General features: G+C 42.2%; 1 protein-coding gene across 1 annotated transcript in view; it reads left to right on the top strand.

Annotated features, from left to right (window-relative positions):
• Nucleotides 1-4,361: 4,361 nt before the first annotated feature.
• LOC134534303 (putative GTP-binding protein 6) overlaps nt 4,362-6,000 on the top strand; it is a 35,278-nt gene continuing 33,639 nt past the window's right edge. Inside the window, exon 1 of the mRNA XM_063372675.1 lies at nt 4,362-4,471. The gene's annotated coding sequence lies outside the window, so the exon portion shown is untranslated. The remainder of the gene's footprint in view (nt 4,472-6,000) is intronic.

Genomic DNA, 6,000 nt, shown 5'->3' with positions numbered 1-6,000 from the left:
ATATTAAAGTTACAATTACTAGTCAAGTTGGAGACTGTCAGTGTTTGCTTTGATATATTTAAGATGGGTTTAAAATTAAGATGGTTAAGAAAGTCTCTAGGCCATTAGGGGAAACACTGGTGTTCACAGAATTGGGTTCTCTTAAGGGGCTAACATGCTTTAATGACACACTATCCTTTGTGGGCAAAAAGGGGTTAATGCACATTGCAATGATACACACAGAAATTAAAGAATAATTAACAACTGATGGCCGCTTACCACAACACTGGCTACTTTCCTTTCGTGTCGGTATAGTCATGTCTTTAAATCGTGGCGAGGGCTAGGAGTGCATTCAGCCAGAGGGGTCTGGTATTGGCACAGTGGGGACTGGGCTTTCCTGCCGTGGGAGGTACGACGTCATAATGAAATTACATATCACGATACCTAGTGACAAGCAGAAGAGTTATAGTTACAGTATTTTATTTTTTTTGATAGTTTTGGCAATGTGCATCATCACACAATTGAGAATTATATTGACGCCAACAGCCAATGCTCCTCTATGTCGCATAGACCGCTATGCCTCATCAACGTCTCGCAGAAGCGTGTGCACCGAACGCGCTCGTGCGCGCAGCAAAGTGTAGTTCGTGCGACGAGGCGAACGCCATGCAACAAGTGCTGCGCCGGCGGAAGGATCCGGCCGAGTGTGGCATATCCCTCCGCCGCACTACAACAAATTAATTTATGTATATATTTCCACAGGTTTTAATTAAACATTATTTTTTATCAATTAATATTTCAGTCCTTGCAAAATCATCTTTCACTGTGCGATTTATCCCGAACCTGGCCGGTTCAGTTTCCCGCGAAATTCACACGTTTCTGCGGGAGGGCTGGCGGGGAAGGGGGGTCGCACGCGGCGACACCGGCAGTGTCCTTCAGGAGCTCCGACAGGCCGGCAGCCTGCGCGCAACGCGGAACCATCAACCTTTGCTTTCACCGACATGTAGTTTCAATAGTATAATATTTTAATAATCGTTTACGTACAGTTCCGCGGCCGGCCTCAATCTACCATGAGGTATTTCACTTAATTAAATCAGTGCTCCAAGATGAGTGTTCTACATAATATGTGAGTACTGTGGGGAGTCTACGAGACTTTACATCGGCGCTTCACGCCCCAACTTAGCTTACCGGCTACTTAGTTTTGGCCCGCACGGGGCAGCCAGAAGGCAACACGTGCCACCGAACGTAATAACGAATCAGTCCCTGGGACACATCTAGGCATCACGTAGAGTCGCCGGAGACACGGGCCTACGTGCCACTAGCCCAGTTTATTAAGTGTTATGTAGTAGTGAAATGTGTGCTCGTCAAAATGTAATCTGTCATGTTAGAGTTTAGGTATCACCGCTGCACGGTATTGTGCCACCAAATGTACTAACGAATCAGTCCCTGGGACACATCTAGGTATCACGTAGAGTCGCCGGAGACACGGGCCTACGTGCTACTAGCCCAGTTTATTAAGTGTTAGGTAATAGTCAAGATATCGTTCGTCATATTAGAGTGTATTTTTGTAACCGCCGCATCACGAGTACAAGTCCGCCCCTCACGCGCATTAAAATCGTGAGCCGCCACTGAGGAAGTGAGCTGCGCGTGTGACTAGTCGCGTCGGGAAAACCGTTACGGCCAGAATTGGCAGCACCCTGTATAGGGCTCTGCCGTAATAAATTCATCAACTATTCTCCAGAAACTTTGTGTTCTTATTCAGGCGTCCCGAGTGGCCATAACAGCTCGGGGGGCCCTACTGCATTGACCCCTACCTCTAGCCACAAGGCCGAACCCTCCCTGAGATCTCGAACCCAAGCAAAAATCACGTAAAATCATAGGAGGTAGCGGGGACGGCATCAAAATGGCGCCCGACTAGTGTGGCTTTCGTTTTCTTAAAAATTAACTTTCAAATTTTTCAAATTTATTGTGCTTCAAAATTAGTGTACCAGTAAGGGCTCGTGTAGGAACAAAGGAATCGCGCGGAAACGGACGCGACGCGCAAACGGCCAAAGGAGCGGGCACCTGGCGATACGCGCGCGTCGAGTTATGCGCAAGGCGCGATAAAGGTGCGCATCAAGTTACGCGCCAGGCGCGATAACGGCTCTGGGAGCTGAAGTCCGCGCGCCTCACACAGGGATCGAGTGGTGCAGCTGCGCAGCTGCTACGCGCATGAACATGAGCCGTGACGGAGCTGTGAGCATAGACATGGAAGGGGTATGCCATGTATGCCTTCTGCCAGGCTTTCCGGTAAATCATGCCGCGGCGGGGACTTACGCCACCTGTACCTGCGACACGGAGAAGAAGCCCAAAACGGACATTGACGACGGAAAACCAGGGCCGACGTCTACATTTAAGTGCGGCGCGAGGGGGTGTCATCGGCGGCCCGATGAGGTGGTGTTCTGCCATCAGTGCGACACCATGAGGCACCGCTCGTGCACCGAGGCCCGGGAGTTCCTCAACTTTAGGAATGGGCTGTTCATGTGTCGCGCGTGCGAGCGAGTATTATCTCATTTGTCGTTGTTGAGAACCAGTTATCAGAGACCCAGTAATGTACTTAAACTGTTATTTTTTAAGAACTATTGATATATTGGTTATCATAAATACTGCTCATCTATTTGGCAAAATTTATGCTATGGAGGTAAGAATTGTCAGGAGACAGTAGGTATAGTGTGAGGTAGATCAATATTCCATGACAAAAAAATAAGGGTTTAGGTGTTTAATATGATACAGTTGTACCCTAACCATATTCCTAGTGCATGATAGGACACGGCCAATTCCTTATTTTAAGCAACCTATTTTGGTGTCCTATCTGTTGCTTTTCTGTTGCCAAATTATGTGAATGCGCAGAGCTTACTTTTTCGTTGATTTTAATCGCCTTTGGCGTCATTAACTCGGATATAAACATCGGAGGATGTACAAAGCATGTTAATGTTACAGATGAAATTGTATGATAGTGAATCTATTCTGGAATACAATTTGTACACTTTCATGGTCATAACAAGAAATAATAGCAACTTTAAAATTACTTCAGAAAACTTTTGTAGGATATTTGGCGTAACAAATATATCGATGGTTGCCAAACGTCCGGTAGATTGTATTCAAATCAGTTTCTAGCCTCATGGAGGACACAGTTTATTCAAATTGTTACCTAATGGAGATGGGGTTTGAACATGTTCTAGAATGGTAAGCCTTCTTTTCACAGACGAGAGAGCCAAACTCCCAATCGTGCATCTTCAGTTTTTTTTTGTTCATTGTAAATAAATATGGTGGTGTTGATAAAAGGAAAGACCATAAACAAGGCAACGTTACCTATTTATTTGTACGCCGCCATATATTTTGTTTGCCGTGTGTCCGTGAATGTTTATTTTGGACAACTCATGATAACTAATGGTCAATTAAGTTGACGTCGTACCTCCTCTTTATTTAAACTAAAACCCGGGTCACAGTACTGTCCGTGGCACAACATTCCGGCCATGGCCATTGTAGTGCCACCACTCGTCACCAAATGGCTTATCTCCCAGCCAATCTGGGAGAATAAATACCAACACAGTAAATAGTGGTATTATTGGCTTATCTCTCTCCTCCTTCCCCTTCTCTGCTAGCGACTCCTAGTGAGACCGCGGGCTTCCCTTCTCTATCTCATTTTCCCTCTCTCTTATACCCATCCGCTAGCGACTCTTCGTGAGACCGCGGGCAATCCTCTGTTAGCGACTCTTCGTGAGGCCGTGGGCATCCCTCTCTCCTACTTCTAACCTTTCCGCTAGCGACTCCTTATAATGTAGGTAGCTAACCTATCCTAATCAACCGCAAAATTTAATGCCACACCGGTTTACCTATACAATGAGATAGGACGGCGTATGACGTATGAGTAAGCTACATCCCAAATAAATACACCTGTTGTGGTACAAAAAAAACAACCAAGCATGAACTTCGGGAAACTTCGGGTGTGACTCTCTCGTCTATGAAATGAAGGATTCCCGTTCTAGAATACGGTCTGCGAGTTAGGTTAGGTACATTTTGAATTCCAACTCAGTATTGGTTATTTGCTAATTTACCCGATTATTTTTGGAATACCGCCTTTTTAGAAGTCACTTTTTTTTGCCTCACCATAGCCAATTTGTCACGTTAAAAAATTACATAAATGGTGTCTGACCACAGGCGATTATAGTTAGCACGTATAAATAAGAATCTGTATCAATAAAATTCACTTCCGTAAAATATAATCATTTTAAACTGTTTCTACATTGATAACATTACACTTCAGCAAATGTTTTGGGTGTGTAACCAACATGACGTAAAAAATGCACAAATAAAAAATAGCTTCATCTAATTACTTCTAGTTTATACAATCTTTGATGTCAGTGTTTGTCTATTACGTTTTAATAATATGTTTAAATGCTGGTTGACAGTAATTGTAGAATGATATAGTATACAGTTTTTATATTTTGAAACGGTAAGTTAAACATAACGAACAATTTTTTACAAGTTATTGAGGTTAGGTGGTGTCTTGAAAATTGAATTTATATAGCATTTGCTGCGTAAAATCCACAACTGTTTGTTCGATTAGCAATATACTAAAGTGAAGTAATAGTTGATTTACTTGGCTTATTAAAAAATAAATTCATAAAATTGTAAATTTGACCTGAGGATAGCTTGCTGAGGAGAAGTTAGCTCTATCGGCCGGCTCTATTCGGCCGCCCCTATTCGGCCGCCCGTACATAGGTACCAGTTAGTACCAGTTCTATCGGTACCAGTGGCCAAAGTGGCAAAAAAAAAAATCTTTATGATATACTCCACGAAAACAACATTGGAGGCCTTGAGAGGCTCTGATTAACCTGTACGATGGTTTGGACTCTAAATTTAATTTTATTTGATAGAACACACATGTATGAATGTTGACATGTAACTGCTATATCGTTATGTTTGCACTTTTTGTTGTAAAAATATAAAAACTGGTTGGAAATTGCCGTAGTTGCGTGGAATGATGTAGGCTGTTGTCCCAAGCTCTCTGTCCCAGGCAGCCCGATAGAGCCGGCGGATAGAGCTAACTTCTGCTCAGTGATAGCTTTGAAGTCAAATGTATACCATAAATATTGTACCGTATCACAAACTGGCACAAAATGTCTGCTCATAAGTTGTGCAAAAAAAAAAATACAACCACTAGTCTGATATGCTGAATATCAGCTTCGTGGCGAATTTTACCATGTAACATTGCACTTTGACCTTTCACTTAAACCTTACAATCTGCACCAGAACAAAGGTGTAAAGTTTAAGGCATCTTGAAAACTACAAACGAATTTGTACTGCATAGACACGTAATGTATCTTAAGTACACACTGTTATCTGTTATACATTATATCAGCTTCATGGTGTGATGATCATATTTTATTTTTAAGGGGTCTCCAATTTTGCCCTTAAAACCTGCATCAGAACACAGATTGCAAGTATAAGACTTTATAAAAACTTAAAGAGACTGTTGGTCATATAGTATCAGCTTCGAGATGAAAATACTCCCATTTTTATTTTAAGAAGTCTCCATCTTAGCACTTTCAACCTGCACTCAAACAAATTTGGCAAGATTAAGGCATTTTAAAAACTGAAATTTAATTGTACCACCTAAGAGACAAAATGTACCTTAAATTGGACATTGTTGTTCATTTTGCAGCTTATCAACTTAGTGGTGAAATAGTCATATTTTTATTTTAAGGGGTCTTCATCTTTTCACTTTGAACCTGCACCTGAACAAAGTTGGCAAGATTAAGGCCTCTTAAAAATAAAAATATAGCTGTTAATTTGGAAGTTTTTATTTTAGGGGTGTGTGCATCAAACTTTGTTTGTTATGCCAGCCAAGAGGGGTTCCAATTTAAACAGTATTTGGACAATGAATGTATGCAGAATTTCATATGTGAAATTAACAGCAATTCAGTCTTTTCGAGGGCCAGATATCATTTCTGAAACTAACCAGTGGTCCAGATTTCATTT

The sequence above is a fragment of the Bacillus rossius genome, chromosome 1 (genome assembly GCF_032445375.1).
Source record: "Bacillus rossius redtenbacheri isolate Brsri chromosome 1, Brsri_v3, whole genome shotgun sequence".
Classification (NCBI taxonomy): Eukaryota; Metazoa; Arthropoda; class Insecta; order Phasmatodea; family Bacillidae; genus Bacillus; species Bacillus rossius.
This window is presented reverse-complemented; position numbering and strand designations above follow the sequence as displayed.